Source organism: Anomaloglossus baeobatrachus, chromosome 7 (genome assembly GCF_048569485.1).
Source record: "Anomaloglossus baeobatrachus isolate aAnoBae1 chromosome 7, aAnoBae1.hap1, whole genome shotgun sequence".
Lineage (NCBI taxonomy): Eukaryota > Metazoa > Chordata > Amphibia > Anura > Aromobatidae > Anomaloglossus > Anomaloglossus baeobatrachus.
The window spans coordinates 109149228-109169752 of record NC_134359.1 but is presented as its reverse complement, the minus strand read 5'-3'; the positions used below and the strand labels follow the sequence as shown (position 1 = coordinate 109169752).

The following is a 20525-nucleotide window of genomic DNA, read 5'->3' as shown; positions in this document are numbered from 1 at the left end:
CAAAAAACGTTACATTCAGCGTTGCTCCCGCATGACGGTCAGTCACTAAACGACTGATCCATTCGCAGCGGATGCAACGCAAGGGCCATCAGTCACAATCCGTCGCTAATAGAAGTCTATGGGGAAAAACTGGATTCCTGCAAAATATTTTGCGGGATACCGTAATTCCTCAAGGCGACGGATTGTGACTGATGCAAAACAACGGGAGTGTGAACCTAGCCTAAGCCCTAACCACTTCTGCACTTTATTTTTTCACAGGGTTCATTTTTCTGCCAGCAGCTTCTGGATTCCCCCCACTTTTGAAATTAGCTTTACTATAAAATTCCCTAAAGTTCACCCTATCCTGCTATTTCCTAAATATGTTTTGTTTTACTTTACTTTCTGTGATGTTTTGTTTGTGAGACGTCTCAAACATGATGCCACAGGAGGCTGGGGCTGCACTCACTTTCCTGCAATGCCTATCTATCACCCTTCATTAAAAAGGATGTCAGGTGTGGCGCTGTGGTCACTTACCCCTGCTTCTGTCACCACTGTCTCCTGATGACATCCTGGTCCATTAGAGGTAACGGAAAAATGACCACATCTTCAGTCGCCACTGTAACCATCACTGCTTCAAACACTTTTGCTTCTAACACTTCTTCTAAAGCTTCTTTCCCTAAAACAAATCACAATCAGGGGGCAGTGATAGAAGCAGTGTGAGTGACACCAGCACTGCCCCCTGATGACAATTCCTTTGATAACGGTGGTAGAAGTAGAGTGAGTGACAGCAGCACCGGCCCACAGCTACTTTCACTGCCCTCATTCAAATCATCATCGTGGCGCTTTGCTGGTGTCACTCATCATCGTGGCGCTTTGCTGGTGTCACTCATCATCGTGCCGCTTTGCTGGTGTCACTCACACTGCTTCTATCAATGTCTCCTGATGATGTGATGATGATAAATTTCAGGGAAATAGACTGGGTGTGACTATGATGGCGGCACTGGTGACAGAAGATGTGCTATAGGGCAGGATCAAGTCTTCTGGGGTTCCCATGGCCAGATAGTCCCCAATATAATCTACTTTGCCTTCATTTTTGGCTTGTAATGAATTTTGGTGAAGAAGAACACAGTGGTGGAAGGGAGAAGACACAGAAGAAGGATGTGGGAGGAAAGGACCACAGTAGAGGGTGGAGAGGACACTGGACATAGATTTGTAATGAACTCTGGTGAGACAGGCAGAATGGTTAATGAGTCAGGGGGAAGAATAGCGTGTCTAACGAGGTGAGGGAAGACTACAGTGGCTAATTAATTTAAATTTTTAATGGGTGCAGGAAAAATTACTAATTGTATTTAGTGAGGGGCTTATTAATTTATACTTTCAATACGGGGTGTACAGTGACTAATTACATATTAACAGTGAAGGGGATATTTGTATTCAGGGGCGCTGCATGGAAGTGTTTCTATACAGGAGGCATATACTGTATGTATATGTGTGATCATGTTATTTTCAAGAGTGCAGGGATCTGTACAGCAAATTCTGCCGAGATGAGTAATGGCTGGATAATGTCAACATGATTGTTTTACCAGATGGATAAGAGTCATAAGACGACTGTAAACATATGTGACATCACTGGTTACTGGCTGCAAATATTCTGTACCTGTACTGTATATATGGCATGCAGAGATATGGGAGTAACATTCCTGTATGTAAAAAAAACTCTCCTCCCATAAAATGTAACTACAAGTAGCAGTGTCCACCACGACATAGAATCTTCTCTTACTACCATCACAGAATACCTAGCACCGTCTCTTATTACTTATAGTGTCATCCTGTATTATATAGTAATTTTTCTTAATATGTATAGTGGTGTCCCTTATTACATATTGTATTCTCTTATTATGTATAGTGCCATCCCTTATTATATTGTGTACTAAACTATTAAAGTAAAGTGCTGTCCCTTATAATGGTGTCCCTCCTTACTATGTGTAACACTGTCCACAAGGAAAAAATGTATGCGTGGGCTCCCTGCTTTCTCCGATGCATATAATTATTTGCCAAATGTGCACCACAGCACCCATATATTGACCTACCACATTACAGGTCAGTTGACTAGGTGGGACTCACAGAGTCTGAACTGCCAGAGGCCCTGTCTACCCTCCAGCCTTACCTGTACCTTCTTCACTCCTGTGAAAATCACCTCCACAGCTGCATCTCACCAATAACTAAGGGATACCATACAGTTTGAGTAGCATTGCTTTAAATGGTTGTTTGATGATCTGGTGACCCCGACAGTCTTTGTTTTCTTGTTTTCTTGCTGGCAGTGATGACGTGCATACACATGACTGCTGTAGTTAATTTTTAACCTCAGTGGTGACATGTCTTACGAGAACCATCAAAGCTCGGAGTTTTTGCGTCTGTTAACTATATCACTTTAAGTTTGTGTCTCATAATCATATTTGATTTACGTAGTGTTGAAAGATCACATGTCGGCTAGATCGGCTCGGCTTTCAGTTAACTGTCAGCCATGTATCCCCTCGCCCTGGGTTGTGGGTCCCTCAGACCCAATCTACCCCCACTGTTTTGCTGCTGCTACTCCTTGGCCTGTCCCGGGGTCTCTACTTTCACATCGGGGAGACAGAAAAGCGGTGTTTCGTTGAGGAGATGTGAAGCCCCGCATGTGCAGTGTCGGTGCATTACCTTCAGGGACTCCACTCGGCTGGATCTCTGTCACAGGTAGGGAATCTTCTATTTGTCGTGACGCCACTCTCAGTATTGCGGTCAGTGGGGACCGCCACTGCAGGTTGAGGGACGCCTGGGGCTGATGGTGAGTGCAGTTAGTTGGAATAGCCTCCTGAGAGTGAGGCAAGCCCCAGGGCCCTGTGTAGATGTGTAGAACTACAAGGCGCAGAATGACTCAACACAGGCAGGATGTCTTTCAGGGTTTTTACTCACTTCAGATGGCAGGGTGAGTGACCCGGGCGTAGCTGGGATGAACCAAGTGGGAACCAGGTGTCCTTCAGGCTGACTTGTGAGGGTGACTACTAACTCGCCTTCCTTAGCCCTTGGTGGTTTGGGGTAACCCCGACTTTGAGTCCCTATGGGGGTCACCCAGGGAAGATGCTGCAGCCTCTCTCCCCTTCGTTTGCCGTTTGCTTGTCGCCTGGACCAGGCCACTCCAGCTGCTTGCCTCCTGTGACCTATGGGCCCTAACTGTGGCTACGTGGCTGCGGCTTTTGTGGTGTTGTGGCGTGGGCTTTGAGAGCCCCACACCGGCAGGTTTAGCAAAAGAAAGCTGGATCTATCTCCGCTTCGGGATCTGCCGCCCGTTTGGGCCTGGTACTCTCTAGCAGTCTCCTTACTTCCCACTCCGTGCTCTCTCTTTAGCTGAAGATGGATTTCGGGTAGCACTCCTAGTTGACCGTTCTCCCCCGTCGGTAGCCACTGCGCGGACGCTGTCAGACTACAGCAGCCCACGGGATCTGCTCCTCACTCGAGCTCCCTGGACTCTGCACTGCCTGGCTCACTGCCCCTCCTCTCCTGTTCTTGCCTACGCCACCTAGCAACCAGACTCTCTTACCACACCCCTTGAGAGGAGATGGAGGCTTTTGGCCCCCTCCACTATTCCAGTGGAGGTGAAGGCTTTTCCCCCTCCTGGGATCCCCAGGGGTCCTCTCATGGGTACATGTGTGAGACCTGATCACTATGCGCCTGTGTACCACACCCCGGTCAGCCTTCTGGATTACCTGTATTGTACTGTCCCCAGCATGGGTGCAGTACTCAGTGGTGCCTGACCAGGTCAGGGGCGCCACATTCCCCCTTAGTTATCACCAGCACGTCCTCGGGCTGCAAGACAACATTTTAAAATGCATAAAACATTAAAACATGTAAAACATTTTTAAAAGCACCAGGTACCATACATCACCACCCTCCACCCACAAGTCCGTTAACCCACCCAAAACCCTCTCACGTTGGCCGCGCCTTCAGCCACTTCTGGCAGGATGTTGAGGCGGCTTTCCTGGGCTGGTGGTTTCAGGGTATACCTGGCCTGGTGGATCCGCGCCTTCAGCCACTTCTGGCAGGATGTAGAGGCGGCCTCCACAGTTGGTGCTGACCAGGTACCCTCTTTGTGGTGGAGAGCCAGGCCCCATAAACAGGCATGCTCTCTGGTCGCAGGTGAGCCAAGGCCCTATATACGGACGGGCTCCTCCTGGTTGCAGACGAGCCAAGCCCCTAAACAGGCTGACTCTGGTGGTGGTGGTTCCCTCTGGTGTAACTATTTACACTGCGAGAGTTTGTGGCTATAGCCAGTTCATAGCCTTAAGGTTTATTTCTCACAATAGTTTATGTGGGCACATTCTTGAACTTGTAAAACGTTGCAAACTTCAAAACTGGTCAAACAGTAACTTAATGTACTTTACTTTATGGGAACTTTGCTCCTTTTTCCTCCTTACCAGGGCTTGGGCCTGTAGGGCTGGGGCATCTGTTACTTTTATCGTCTGTTTCTTGATCCTTTCTTTCCTCTTCTTCAGTGTCTCTGTCTTCATCTTCTGTTGTGACTGCAGGGCTTCTGCAAGGACTTCTAGGACATGGTGCAACATCTAGGGCATACCAGCCTCTTTCTCCCTGATGCATAGTGAACTCCACTGAGTCTCCTATCTTCAAATTTCTTCCAGGGTGTCCTCTGGGCAAATGGGCTCTCACATCCCTTCGATTGACAAAAATCCCTTCCTTCACACCAGGTGATACTATAAAGCCGTACCCTGATTTGAGGCTGAAATCTTCGACAATTCCTCGACGCAGGGGTCCTCTGATCTGTGCTTTGGCTCTTCTCAGGAACCGTTTTTCTTGTAGGTCTCTGGCCGTGACTTCTCTCTGCTCTGGGGATGGCGGTGCAGGGGAAAACTGGGTTCTGCTGCGGCGCTGTGTCTGGCGGGCTGGATTCTGCGAAGTGCAGCTTACAAGCTCCCAGGTGGGGCGGTTGGGCAGGTCTTCTTCCGCAGGAGGTGTCAGGTCTTCCTCGTCCCAGCGGGAATATGGCAGCATCTCCGGCTCTGGGACTAGCACTGCTGCTGGCTCCGGGGGCAACTCCTCAGCTTCTTGCCCTCCTCTCCCCCTTAGTTCTTCGCTGCACTCTGGTCGTGGCAGCGCTGGGGATGAGTGTTCCTCAGCTGGCCCAGGCGGTGGACTCTTCGGCGTGGTTGCTGCAGGGGTTGCCTTAGGGGTGTGCGGAGGGAGCATGTATCGGTCCACCATCTCCTGTGGGAACTTGGCCTCCAGGTCAGCCTTCAGCTGCCAGTATGCGGGGTCCTCACCTACCAGGGATTTCCTAGTAGGGACTTCCTTGGGCTGGGGAGCGGTGTCTGCTCTGGCCCTGCAGGCCGGGATAAATGGTGATGTAGTCTTTTCTTGGCGGGCCGCGCCTGGCATGGCGGCGGCCTGGTCTTGGCGGGCCGCGCCTGGCATGGCGGCGGCCTGGTCTTGGCGGGCCGCGCCTGGCATGGCGGCGGCCTGGTCTGTGCGGGCCGAGCCTGGCGTGGCGGCGGCCTGGATCTGCGTCGCTGTTGCGGCCAGTTCTTGGCGGGTCGGACTGGGCATTGCAGCCGCAGTCTGAATTGGCGTCGCATCCTCGATGGGGTCCGTGCAGGTGGAGCTGGGCGTCGCTGCAGTGATCGGGGCTTGACGGGCCGCACCTGGCGGGGCTGCGGCCTGGTTCAGCATCTCACTTGCGGCTCGAACGAGCGTCGCTGCTGCGGTGGGGTCTTGGCGGACTGGGCTCAGCAGGGTGGCAGCCTGGGTCAGCGTCACACCTGCGGCACGGATGAGTATCGCCGTGGCAGTCGGACCTTTGCGGGCCAGGCGGGGTGTCGCTGCGGCGGCCTGGATTTGGCGGGCCGCACCTAGCGCGGCTGCGGCCTCGCTCAGCGTCGCCGCGCCGGGCGCCTCTTCTGGGACCGCGGTCGTAGCAGCAGGGGTCGGAGCACTTGCGCTGGCCGGGGCAACTCTGGACTCACCCATCGGTGGCACCATCGGGATCTGAGTCGTCGCCGCTCGATCTGGCAGGCGTCGCGCGGCTCCCTCCTCGTAGGTCCGAACCGCCGCAGCCATCTCCAGAAGCTCCGTGCGTCCCTCACTGAGCTGTCGCATAATCCTGGCCTCCAGCTGATCGCAGAAGATAGCAAGCTCCCGGCACCACCAGGCAGCAGAGCCTGGTTCTGGGTATCCACGTCCGGACTCCATCTCTTCTCTCTGCAGCAGCAGGCTTGTGGCTCTCTTTCCTTCCCGCCGTCTCTGGACGCTTCCACTCTCTTCACAAGCGAGGTCAGAACTCTGCAGGGGATCTCTGGGTAGCCACGCCTCTTCGTGGGCGGTAACTTCTCCCAGCGCGGGCTGCTGTTGTTTTTCAGCGCGCTTTTCATGGTGGCAATATGGCGGCGCTTCCAATTTTTCAAGCGGACCGCCCAGGCACATGGTCACCTGTCTGAACAGGTCTAGTCCTTATCCTGTTCGTGACGCCAGATGTGAAGCCCCGCATGTGCAGTGTCGGTGCATTACCTTCAGGGACTCCACTCGGCTGGATCTCTGTCACAGGTAGGGAATCTTCTATTTGTCGTGACGCCACTCTCAGTATTGCGGTCAGTGGGGACCGCCACTGCAGGTTGAGGGACGCCTGGGGCTGATGGTGAGTGCAGTTAGTTGGAATAGCCTCCTGAGAGTGAGGCAAGCCCCAGGGCCCTGTGTAGATGTGTAGAACTACAAGGCGCAGAATGACTCAACACAGGCAGGATGTCTTTCAGGGTTTTTACTCACTTCAGATGGCAGGGTGAGTGACCCGGGCGTAGCTGGGATGAACCAAGTGGGAACCAGGTGTCCTTCAGGCTGACTTGTGAGGGTGACTACTAACTCGCCTTCCTTAGCCCTTGGTGGTTTGGGGTAACCCCGACTTTGAGTCCCTATGGGGGTCACCCAGGGAAGATGCTGCAGCCTCTCTCCCCTTCGTTTGCCGTTTGCTTGTCGCCTGGACCAGGCCACTCCAGCTGCTTGCCTCCTGTGACCTATGGGCCCTAACTGTGGCTACGTGGCTGCGGCTTTTGTGGTGTTGTGGCATGGGCTTTGAGAGCCCCACACCGGCAGGTTTAGCAAAAGAAAGCTGGATCTATCTCCGCTTCGGGATCTGCCGCCCGTTTGGGCCTGGTACTCTCTAGCAGTCTCCTTACTTCCCACTCCGTGCTCTCTCTTTAGCTGAAGATGGATTTCGGGTAGCACTCCTAGTTGACCGTTCTCCCCCGTCGGTAGCCACTGCGCGGACGCTGTCAGACTACAGCAGCCCACGGGATCTGCTCCTCACTCGAGCTCCCTGGACTCTGCACTGCCTGGCTCACTGCCCCTCCTCTCCTGTTCTTGCCTACGCCACCTAGCAACCAGACTCTCTTACCACACCCCTTGAGAGGAGATGGAGGCTTTTGGCCCCCTCCACTATTCCAGTGGAGGTGAAGGCTTTTCCCCCTCCTGGGATCCCCAGGGGTCCTCTCATGGGTACATGTGTGAGACCTGATCACTATGCGCCTGTGTACCACACCCCGGTCAGCCTTCTGGATTACCTGTATTGTACTGTCCCCAGCATGGGTGCAGTACTCAGTGGTGCCTGACCAGGTCAGGGGCGCCACAGAGATCCCAGATGAGACCATGAGGATATAAAATTACAAGACTCAGCTATGGGACAAACAGGCCGAGACCTTCCTGCCATCTACGCCAGGTCTGGGCATGCATGTGGAGGGGAAAGACCCTGACGGCAAGGTCATCTTCCCTGCTTCAGAAAGCCAGTTTACCTTCACCTCTCACACCCCCAGAGAATACCAGATCTGCCTGTGCTCCAACTCCACTAGAATCTCCTTTCTTGCTGGAGGCAAACTGAGAGTTAAGTTTGACATGCAGATTGGAGAACACACAAACAATTACCCAGAGATCGCAGCAATAGACAAACTGACAGAATCACAGCTACGCATCAGGCAACTCCTGGATCAGGTGGGGCAGAACTCCAAAAGCAGCAGAACTATCAGAGATACCATGAAGAGCAATTCCGGCTTACCAGCAAGAGCACACACCAGCGCATCCTGTGGTGGTCTATTGCCCAAACGCTCATTCTTATCCTCACTGGCATCTGGTAAATGAGACACCTAAAGAGCTTTTTCGAGGCCAAGAAACTAGTGTGAAGTGTCTACTTCCATGCCCAACTCTCCATACTTACTATGTACCTGCCACACTTGGACAAAGAGGAATGGTTTTCCCATTATCCCCGTCTGCTAAATACGAGCCAGTATTACATGTATATATCTAAAAAAGTCCTAAACTAAATGAAGACCAGCAGTGGGTTCAAAGCTCCAGTTGCTCATGTCCTACCTGCTGTCATATTTATAGATTTCCATCACTCCTGACCAATGATGTCACTATACAGGGTAGGATCCTTTGTAACAAATAAAAGTGAAATCTTCCCACCTTACATGTCAATTGGCTCACAGAGTCTGAACTGCCCGAGAGTCTGTCTACCCTCAATCCACCCTTACCTGTGCACCTTTAGGCTATGTGCGCACGTTGCGTAATTACATGCAGTTACGCTGCGCTTTGTAGCGCAGCGTAACTGCATGCATCCTGCGTCCCCTGCACAATCAATGGAGATTGTGCATGGGCCATGTGCACGTGGAGTCTTAGAGCGCAGCGCTTCGGCTGCTGCCCGAAGCGCGCGTTCTAAGAAGTGACATGTCACTTCTTCCGTGTGCTTTGCCGGCAGCCCCTGCTCTGTCTATGGCAGGAGCTGCATGCAGAGCGCACGTTCTCTGCCGGCACCATGCGCTTCAGAACGGAGCTTTTCAGCTGCACTCTGAAGCGCACCTTTTAGGTGCAGTGCAGAGCGCACACGTGCGCACATAGCCTTAATCACTTCTGTGAAAATCACTGCCACAGCTGTGCTTGACTAATAACTAAGGGGCACCATACAGTTTGAGAGGCATTGCTTTAAAGGGAACCTGTCACCAGATTTGGTGACTATAAGCTGCGGCCACCACCAGTGGGCTCTTATACGCAGCATTCTAGAATACTGTATATAAGAGCCCAGGCCGCTGTGTAGAACATAAAAATTACTTTATAATACTCACCTAAGCGGTCGGTTCGGCGCAGAATGGTCAGATGGGTGTCTCCGTTCTCCGGGTGCAGCGCCTCCTCTTTCGGCCATTGGTGTCCTCCTTCTTCTGAAGCCTGGGTGCATGACGCGTCCTACGTCATGCATGCGTGCCGTTATTAAGGTCCTGTGCAGGTGCACTTTGATCTGCTCAGGGTAGATCAAAGTATTGCAGTGCGCCTGAGCAGGACCTCAATGCTGGCGCGTGTGCATGACGTAGGACGTTCCCTTTAAATGGTTGTCTGATGACCTGGTGACCCAGACAGTCTTTGTTTCCTTTCTGCCACTGATGACGTGCATACACATGACTGCTGTAGTTAATCCTCCATGGTGACATGTCTTACGAGGACCACTAAAACTTTGGCACGGAGTTTTTGCGTCTGTTAACTACGGTATATCACTTTAAGTTTGTGTCTCGTAATCATATCTGATCTATGTAGTGTTGAAAGATCACATTTCGGCTAGAACGGCTCGGCTTTCAGTTCACTCTAATTGCAATCCAATTGTAACCTTTATAGATTTGCTGTAGAGCACGTAACAATAAATGCTGCTAAATAGTGAAGGATGGAGGATAGTAGTGGCAGATAAGGGATCATAGTTACTTGTTGCTGCTGAATTATCAGGTATCATTGATTTTGCATTGTGTGCATACCCTCATTAGGGAATAACATATCGCTCTCACTCAGCAGTACAGGCTTGCTGCTAAGATGAGTAGTATTGGCATCGAAAGAAGTGCAAAGATTTCTGATAGACACACTGCCCATCTTATTTTGGAAATGGTGCAAATCAAGTGAATTTGGTAGAGCCAGTGAATTTACGTGGTCGATTGACTAAAAGCTCATTCTCAACTCTGCAAGTGTAGCATGATGGATTTTCCATCCTCGGGGCGCCCTATCACACATTATTGCTTTACACTGCTGATAGATTAGGAAATACAATCATTATTTTATGATGTTTTGAGAATTTATTTCATTTTTGGAATTTTCTTCTTTTTTTTTCTTCAAACTACAGTATAGCTTTATTAGAAAATCCAGCTTGTGGGATTTTGGAGGGTGGTGGCATGCTTGATAGAGAGTGTCCTGACCAATAGTCTTCCTATAGACCCGGTTACCTATCTGTTAAATGTATTCCCACCATACTTAGGCAAAGCCGAAACAAAACTGTTGTTACATCTCCTTACGTAGGCGAAATGTCTAATTTCTCTATCATGGAAGAAAGTTGCCCCGCCATCCAAGGAGGATCTATATGTTCGTGTTAAGATCATTCACAAGGTGGAACTGCTCATGGCCACTCTACATGATTCTATGGACAGTTTTCTTCAGATTGGAATCTTTTTGTGCCAACATTCCACCTATAAAAGCTCATTTGGACATGGACTCTCCCCATACCCCCTTCCCGTTTGACCATGATGTGATCCCCAATAACTTGACCTTCTTGATTCTTACTTAGTTTTGACAACAGTGTGGTAATATCTAACATAAGTCATTCCGCGAGACAGTGTAATATTTGATGTAATTTTGTTATTCTTGTCTTTATGGTTGTAAAAAAGGAAAATTTCAAGAAAATGGAAAGTTGGAAAAAAAATCCAGCTCACCATATATGTCGATCACTTGCCGTTTGAGGCTCAGACAGGGCCTGAATATAATATAATGTTGGAAAAAGTCAGGTTCTTCAAACAGGTTATTCTTTATTTCTTGAATAATTCATACATGGCACATCAAGTAACCCATGCTTAATGGTAGTATACACCTGAAACGCGTAGATGCAAGTGTCCATCTACCGTCTCTCATATGTTACTTGATGTCCCATGTATGAATTATTCAAGAAATAAAGAAGCACCTTTTTATTGAACCTGACATTTTACTACTTTATGAGTCATATAGCCAGACTCCTTCATATCAATGTCATCAATACTTTAAAAGGGAGGAAACTCTGCCCTGTGTCAATACAGAAAGGGAAGGAGAGCTGCCCGGATCTGAGGTTTCGGCTGATAGAAAGACAACACTTGAGAATTGATAATGAAATTACATTAGTAAGTTGTATTAATTTCAATGTTAAGCACATCTAGTGCACATTTTATCTTACTGTAAAACCCCTTGAAGGGAATATATTGCAAAGTATTATTACATTGTGCTTCACATGCATAGAATGAAGACAGCAAATAAGAGGGGTCATCATGAGTTGCCATTGTGGTAGTTATGGGGTCTTTGAAAAGTCTCAGACATGTTTACCTTTCTCCCAGGCTCTTATAGAGATGTTCAGAGAGCCTCAACATTTCACCTATTCAAACACTGGGGTGATACAGTATATCACAAAACTGAGTGCACCCGTCACATTTTTGTAAATATTTTAATATATATTTTTCATGGGTCAACACTGAAAAAATGACACTTTGACACAATGTAAAGTAGTCAGTATACAATTTGTATACCAGGGAAAATTTGGTGCCCTCTATAACTCAACACTCAGCTATTAATGTTGAAATCGCTGACAATGAAAATGAGTACACCCCTAAGTGAAAATGGCCAAATTGTGCCCAACGTGTGAATATTTTGTGTGGCCACTATTATTTTCAAGCACAGCTTTAACTCTCTTGGGCATTGAGTTCACTGGATCTTCACAAGAGCCACTGGAATCCTCTTCCATCCTCCATGATGACACCACGGAGCTGGTGGATGTTAGAGACCTTGCACTCCTCCACCTTCCATTTCAGGATGCCCCACAGATGTTCAATAGGGTTTAGGTCTGGAGACTTTTGGCCAGTCCAACACCTTTACCCTCAGTTTCTTTACCAATGTAGTGGTTGTCATGGAGGTGTGTTTGGGATTGTTAATTATGTTGGAATACATTAATATTGATCTCATTAGACCACAGGAACTGGTTCCAGTAATCTCCTTAGTCTGCTTGTCTTCAGCAAACTGTTTGTGGGCTATCTTGTGCATCATCTTTAGAAAAGTCTTCCTTCTGGGATGACAGCCATGCAAACCAATTTGATGCAGTGTGTGGCGTATGGTGTGAGCACTGACAGGCTGACCCCCCACCCCACCACCACCACTTTAACCTCTGCAACAATGCGGACAGCATTTTGAAAAGACATCCTCTTGATATGATGCTGAGCATGTGCACTCAACTCCTTTGGTCAACCATGGCGAGGCCTGTTCTGAGTGGAACCTGTCTTGTTAAACCGCAGTATGGTCTTGACCACTGTGCTGCAGCTCAGTTTCAAGGGGTTGGCAATCTTCTTATAGCCTAAGCCATCTTTATGTACAACCTTTTTTTCAGATCCTCAAATAATCCTTTGCCATGTGCTGCCATGTTGAACTTCAAGTGACCAGTGTGTGAGCGATAACACCAAATTTAACACACCTGCTCAGAATTCACACCTGAGATATTGTAACACTGAGTCATATGACACCGGGATAGGGAAAATGGCTTAATAAGCATCAAGGTGTCATATCTTCAGTGTTGTCCCATAAAAAGATATAATAAAATATTTACAAAAATGTGAGGGCTGTAGTCACTTTTGAGATATACTGCAATTGTTTGCTCACTGGAGGAGCTTGTATTAACTTATTTGAATGGATTGGGGGGTCATGCATTTTATGGCGCTACACAATTCAATTTATCGTATGATGCATCTCTTTCTACATCTGTGCTCTTGGACAACAATGCGCAAAAAGCAGACTGAAAATGTATGTAATAATTCATAATAACATGTAATAAACACATACATTGAGATCAACTTTTTTTACAACGGCATATGACTTTAAGCCAAAATATTCAAATAAATCACTTTATGACATAATGTTTCATCCCGATGTACGCTGTGATTACTCCCTGGTAAACACATTTTTTATCCAAGTGACACAGGATTGCTACATAAAATAAATGCCAGTATTATTATGCCATTTGAAAAAGAAATTGCTCCAGAACATAAAATTACCCGATTTGTTACATTGCTGACTACACAATTTGTCAGAAGTATTTTGCATCTAAAATATTCTTCATCATTTTTCAAGACACCTGTCTCCTTTCTCCCTAATAAATTATCCCTAATTAGAATAAAATGATATTTCTGTCAAAATACATGACTTCCTAGATCAGCAACCTTTGGTAATGGTGTATTTTACACAAACTGGTAGTGCTGGACCACATCATGTGAGATTGACAGAAAATGTCCATTTCGATTGGACGAAATGATAGGTTATTCTGTTCTGTTGGAAAACAGATACAGTCAAAGAAATGTACGACTAAAAAAATGAAATATTTATGATATGAAAAGCTGTTTTCTTGTCTGGATATACTGTATATATATATATATATATATATATATATATATATATATATATATATATATAAAAAATACTGTGTGTATATATATATATATATATATATATACATATATATACAGTATTATAATAAATAAATATATATATATATATATATATATATATATATATATATATATAGTTTATTTATTTATTTATTATTCACTGAATATTTCCCCCAAAAAATTGTGGAAAAAAAACTTTAGAGGATGTTGCCTTGTTTGCCTGATCGCTTCACTCTAGTTAAAATTCTACTTTTGGTGCACATGCCAGTCTAATAAATCCAGACACTATCCTGATTCTTATGTTGTAGAACTTGCCATCTACAGTGTTTGAGTCTATGGTTTGTCTTCATCAACATTCTGCCAGTACTGTAAGTGCTGGAACTTTGCTTTAGCTAATTTCCCAGAAAAATTTCCCTGTCCCAAAGTAAAGGCCTGCCCCACTATATATTATGTTTGTATGCCTTTAGACAGGAGAGCAAGAGCAGAAAGACAAACCTCCACCCCCACTTATTGTAATCCATTACCTTAACATCAATGACTGACACATTATAGTGATTTTTCAAGGGTAAGATCTTAGTGCTCATACATATTCCTGAATTTCGAATAGCTACTGCTCTCCACTTGTACTAAGCCACAGTATCTGCCCGTACAGTACGTGTGCTTCACTGTAATAAAAAAAAAAATGACACATACTTCATAGAAAGCCATGGACCTGATTCATCAAGCAAGTTTCTCCAGAATTCTGGTGTAAAACTGTTGGCAATTTAGCAGAATTTTTGATAAACTCAAAGTTGCACAGAAATTTTGCAAGTTTTCACATTTTTACACAAGTGCTGTCCAGGTTTGCTGACCGTGCTCAAAAAATGATTATAATTTATGCTTCAAAAGTGTAAATTACGCCAGAAATATCCACTAGCACCAGGCTGTGGTGGCACATGGCACTCCTCTGTGTGAATTAGGCACGTTACTCCAACGCTCCCTTCATTAAGACCAATCTAGAAAATGCTAGTCTGAATTAATTGGGGATTATATGTAACATGACTTATTTATTATTACATTTAACACCCAATAGAGCCTATAATGTCAGCACTTAGAGGGAGTCTGGGAGTCTGGGAGCACAGAATGAATGTTCAAACCAAGTATTTTCGCTCAATGGACCCTTGCATAGCCAAATATTAAAGTGTAACTATTCACCTACTTGTGTTCCCTGTATCTCCATCCACCCCCTCTTCTTTAAATGACAGTTCTGGTTTTATAAAGCCAGACATGAGCAGTGATATAAAGAAAACAATAGGTAGGAACAGTATTTAAAGGGATTCTGTCAGTACAGAATGACTGTTCAAACAAACAGGCACTTAGTGCATCATGGCGGGGCATGCACCTTCCAACCTGCATATTTTCCTTCTTCTCCTCGTCTAATATTTTATTGACAGCCATGATTTTATAGAACCAGAGAAGGATGGAGATAGATGGAAAATAAATAGATGAGAAGGTGCACTTAGCTGTTTGGCCTCCCCATGATGCACCAAGCGCATGTACTTGGTTTGAACAGTCATTCTGTACTGATAGAGTCCTTTTAAAAATTTGACAAAGCCAAGGGTACACCGAGTGCCTGTACTTGGTTTGAGCAGTCATTCTGTGCTGACAGACTCCCAATAAATGGTATACACTTTTCAAAAATGCTGTATGAACACTTTGCACTGCTCCATAGGCTCTGCGTGTACACTTCTGCATCTGCATAAGCCCTTAAAGGGGTTTTCCAGGACTTTAACATTGATGGCCTACCCTAAGGAGGAGTCAACAATATCTGATTGGTGGGAGTGTGACACCTGATACCTCGCTCATCAGCTGTTCCCGGTGCCACCGACCCCAGTCACAACTACTAAGTTGCGAATCACAGTTCCATTCAACTGCATGGTTAAAATGGCTGGGTACTGCATATATGCCCCTATTCGAATCAATAGGGAGTGGATGTGCAGTACCCAGCCGAGGTCACTATTTTGTTGATGGAGTTGTGCAGTGCAGTTCTACAACTGAGTAGTTCCAGCCAGCGGCATCGGGAACAGTTGTTTGGCAGGGGTACCGGGTGTTGTACTTCCATCGATCAGATATTGATGACCTATCCTGAGGACAACTCTTTTAATCCCACATATTTTTTTCCTAATATTTTTACTTATTTATTTTTATGACTTAATTTTGTGCCAAGTTGTTGGTGCCTACAAGCAAAAAGCTGGGATATTCTGGATCCTAACAATGCTTCGGAAAAAAACAGTGGTTGCAGTAAAATATTATTTAGATCCTTCCCAGAAATAAGTGTGAATGGAAATCTTGGCTGATTGAAAACGGCTGAACAGTGTTGGGAAATTTACAACTGGTTTTGTGAGTGCGGTTTCCTACCTTGAGTGACCTTCAACATACCAAGTGTAATCATATGGTGGATTTCAGCGTGTACCATATGAAGCCACAAAGTACAATTAGTAGAAGTGCCCTTTAAATATTTACTTTTACACAGAGAAGAAACATAACTGCTGTCTCTGATTGCGGTAAATTGCCAGCTAAGTGACCTTTCAATGAAAATACGTTAACAGCCGTAAAATCCTCAGCTGGTCACACCAGCTTACAAAGCACCAGGCCAGTCTAATTATAACATAGGCACCACGGCTGGGGTCTGTTTTATTGAAAACCCTCTGCCATTTCAAACCTGGAAATCATTCACTTTTACAAATCTCTCAATGGATATTTCACAGAAGACATTTTTTCTAACAAAAGATTAAGAAAGTAAATACAAAAAACATTTCTTGTGTAAATTCTATATCAAAGAACAAGTCGGTAGTACAAGTGGATGAGGAATGAAGGTTAAGTATGAGTTTGCAGAAATTATGCAATGATTCAGGTACAAAGCACGAGCCTATGTTACTATTATGTTTGTATTTTGTGACCTTTTTTTGGCCAACCAATAAAGCAACTACAGATATCCGCAATCACTTCTTTTCTGCATTTGACAAATAAAGAATGACTTTTAACACTAGAAGTCCCAGAAATTTCGAGCTCCCCCCTGAAATCCCGAAAGAGGGTCAAATGACGTACAATAAAATGAATAGAACTAACTAGAAACTAAATGGCTAAACTCAATGGAAAACAACAACCTCCTGTGGTGCAACAGTAATGGCCTTAATTACAGAACAAAAGACGGTGATTATAGGAAGTTAGCTAAAATCCTTCAGGTCATTCGACCCGTCTCTGGGTTCCAAAGGTAGAAATGTTAAATGACCCCTCTCTGGGACTTCTAGTGTTAATTAGTGAGCTGGATCCAAGTTCATTCATTTTTGGTATGTGGATAGCGGAGACATGGACACACGTAGACCCATTAAAATCAATGGGCTTGCGCACACCTTCATGTTTTGACACAGACTGTGTGTCCATGTGGAGCACATGTATGTCCGTGGGCTTCACACAGTGATCTGTCCCTTTTCTGCCGGCAGCACCAATGTGATCCGGGTGTGACATCAGTGTAACACGTACCTGAGGAAACACGTCACTGAGAAATAAATGTATTTTTTATGCTTATTTGTCTCCGGTACTGCTGTCACACTTGCTTCCGAGCCTGCTCATTATGCTCATGAATATTCACTGCACTGACTGTGGGACCAGAAGAAAGTGTGAGAGCAGCACCGGAGACTGCAGCGCCGGGGACAGGTAAGTATATAAGTTCATGCTGCCCGTGTGCTATCTGGATGTCACATGGGTAGCACATAAACAGCACACAGAACACACAGACACATTGACTAACATGTGTAAAGGGGGTCTAAAGTATAGGTAGGAAAATCGGGTATCACACCTTGCTTATCACCAATCAAGCCGGAATTAATAAATCCATGTCTTTATTGTATAGCTAGGTCAAGTCTACGCGTTTCAGGGGTGGCAGCCCCCTTCCTCAGGACAGTATAGCAATGACAAGGATAGTATTTTTGCCAAATATATTATTGTATACAAAAGATACAGTATATTGATGATCTCTTCCTCATATGGGACAACAGAGAAAACAATATTGAATCTTTTCTCGCATCTATAAAAAATAATGAATGGGGACTAATTTTTACTCCAGTGGTCGATGAGATCAGAATTGATTTTGTAGATTTGACTATATCCCAAAGATATGAACAAATTATCACCAGGACTTTTTTTAAAAAAGTTGACAGCAAAGGTTACAGTCATTTTATGACCGACCACTATAACAAGGGGCTAAAAAGATACTTTCCTTGTCGTTGCTATACTGTCCTGAGAAAGGGGGCTGTGACCCCTGAAATGCGTAGACGTAATTCCGGCTTGATTGGTGATAAGTGCGGCGTGATACCCGATCTTCCTACCTATACTTCATGTCAATTCTTCGGGACTACAGCTGTTTTTCCAACCATTGCTATGCAAATACAGGAGTTGTGACTTTCTCACAACCCCTATAGGTGAGTGAACCTATTTATTTATTATCGCTTTATATCTGGTAAGACCCTATGCACTTGTTATTCCAGTCTTTGACATACTTCAATGGGGCCTAAGGTAGACAGCACTGAGCTGAATCATGGATGGCATCAGAGTGCTATTTCTTTTTTTCACCAATCCATTGACTTGCATCAGTGAGTTTGATTCATGAAATATGGACATGTTTCCACATTTTTTTTGTGGCCACTCGGTCCACAATAAAAGCCATGCATGTGACCAGCCCCATTGGCTACACAGAATATGCCTTATATATCCATGAAAAACATGATTAAAACATGTATGTAAACAACGGACATCTCAAAGAGGCCTTGGCTTCAACTTTTGAACAAAATTTCTTGGTCTAGTTATATCTTTAGCTATTTCAATAACACGACCCCTCACCATAAGGTACCCACTGATATAATGGAGGGGATTTACTGCTTAGCACTCCCTATCCCCAGTGAGGACGCAGCACAAAAGAAACATTTTGAACTCTTCAGGTATGGGCACACAACATATTTTTCCACCTGGAATCCAACTAAAAAAAACGCCAAAAGTAGCAAAAAATGAATATAATGCATAGCAGTGTCAACACGATATTGTTGTGCACATTTCAGTACTTATGTTAACCACTTTAGTGGCCAGAAACCATGCAGCAGATAAAAGAAGTAAAACGTTAATTCTTCCAAATGAAGTCAAATATGCTTTATACTTGAGAGTATTTAGAAAAAACACCAGCAGGTCTCCCAACAAAGCTGCTGTGGGAGAAAAAACACTGGCCTTTTCCTACAGTGGATCGATCTAGGAAAACTTTGGCGGACCTGTCAGTGTATATGTCCACGTGCACATGATGAGTATTTGGTGAGCTTTTTACCTCAGTATTTGTAGCCAAAACCAGGAGTGGAATAATCAGAGTAAAAGTATAATAGAAACATGTCATCATATACCGTATTTTCTGGATTGTAAGACCCACTTTTTTTCCCCACAACTGGGAGTAAAATGGGGGTGCACCTTACAAAATGGATTTGGCTTACCGGGGCGGTGGTGGTTTAGTGGAGTCATATTTTCCTCCTCTAAATTTGGCGTGCATCTTATAAACATATAAAACAAAACATACAGTATGTACTTTTTTACCTACTCCTGGTTTTGGCTTACAAATACTGAGGTAAAAAACTCAGCAAATACTCAATTCGTGCACATGCCCTTAAAAGGGACTTCCCATCTCCACGATCCTATCCCAATATGTAGTAGGAGCAATAATAAGAATATCAGCAAATACCTCCAATTAGAAATGTAGTATAGTTCTCCTGAAAAGCTATATCACTTACCTCATGAGCAGGGCAATGCAGTAGCAAAGATATCTGTAGAACCCCTGAACCCTTCAGGGCACTACTAGGTACTGCATCCAGAGAAATATGCAGGGCCTACTCCCAGGGACCTGGAAGACTAGTGCCAGTACCACCAAAACACATAACATCCCCCGTTTCCCACTCCCAATTAGGGATCACTGACTAGTCAGGGATCCAATGGATGGCCACCCAGAGGTGGAGCCAGTCCAGTCCACCAGATGGCAACCCGGTGGGAGGGGACAGACACATACAGTGGAGTCCGGTAGTGACAGTTGAAGGGGACGGATATGTCTCCAGACGGGGTCGTGTAGCAGTGACCTAGGTGGCGTAGGAGAGTGGTTGCAGGGAGGGTATAGCCAGGTACCCCTGGAACCAGAGCACCGACGGGGCACAGGGCCCTAGGTTAGGCAACCTGACAAATACCTCCACAGTGAGGGGACCTTCACGGACCTCACTGACCCAAGAATCTGGGAGCACCAGCAGTAAAGATTGATCCAGGGCCTGGAACAAAACACCGACCCTACAGGGTTCGCACTGCCTGCCATGCTGACGAGAGACTGCCGACAGACAGTAAGGGACCCACAAACGCTCCAAGTTACGGGGTCCCACGAACCAGTGAGGACCAGGGGCCTTTACCAGTCATCCTCAGTGCCTGAACTCAACCTTACCGTGAGTATAAACAGAAGCTGCACTGCATCCCCATCGTGTGGTCTCCCTTCTTTCTGCACTGGATCCCACCATCCACTCCCTGGCCTACCATCTAGGCTGCCACCACCATCAGCCCCAGTGATAAAAGACTGTGCAGCGGTGGTTCCATCACCATAACCACAACCCGCAAGTGGCGTCACAATATAAACTCTTTTAACTCCCCTGTACATATTCCCTATTAAAAAGCGACCCCCAGGATCACGGAACCGGGCATCGGCCATTACACAACTGTGACAGACCATCCCCGTACATATACGGCCCAGGACTGAGGATCCCATAGTTCTGGGATGTCACATATCCATGCCATGCATATAGTCAAAGTTAGTTAGTTGCAAGTGGTCATAACCATGGATATCTAAGTTACTGCCATGGCTGCACATGAGGTAAGTGACATAGCTTATTGGGAAAACTTGACTACATTTCTAACTGAAAGTATTTACTAATATTATTATTATTATTATTACTACACCTACTATGTATTGAGATAGAATCATGGAGATGGCAAAAC

General features: G+C 45.8%; 1 protein-coding gene and 1 pseudogene across 1 annotated transcript in view; one reads left to right on the top strand and one right to left on the bottom strand.

Annotated features, from left to right (window-relative positions):
- The window catches only part of LOC142245158 (voltage-gated delayed rectifier potassium channel KCNH8-like), a 771887-nt gene that overhangs the window by 699240 nt on the left and 52122 nt on the right, over positions 1-20525 (bottom strand). The gene's annotated exons all lie outside the window — the stretch shown is intronic.
- On the top strand, positions 2504-8189 carry LOC142245961 (transmembrane emp24 domain-containing protein 4-like; annotated as a pseudogene).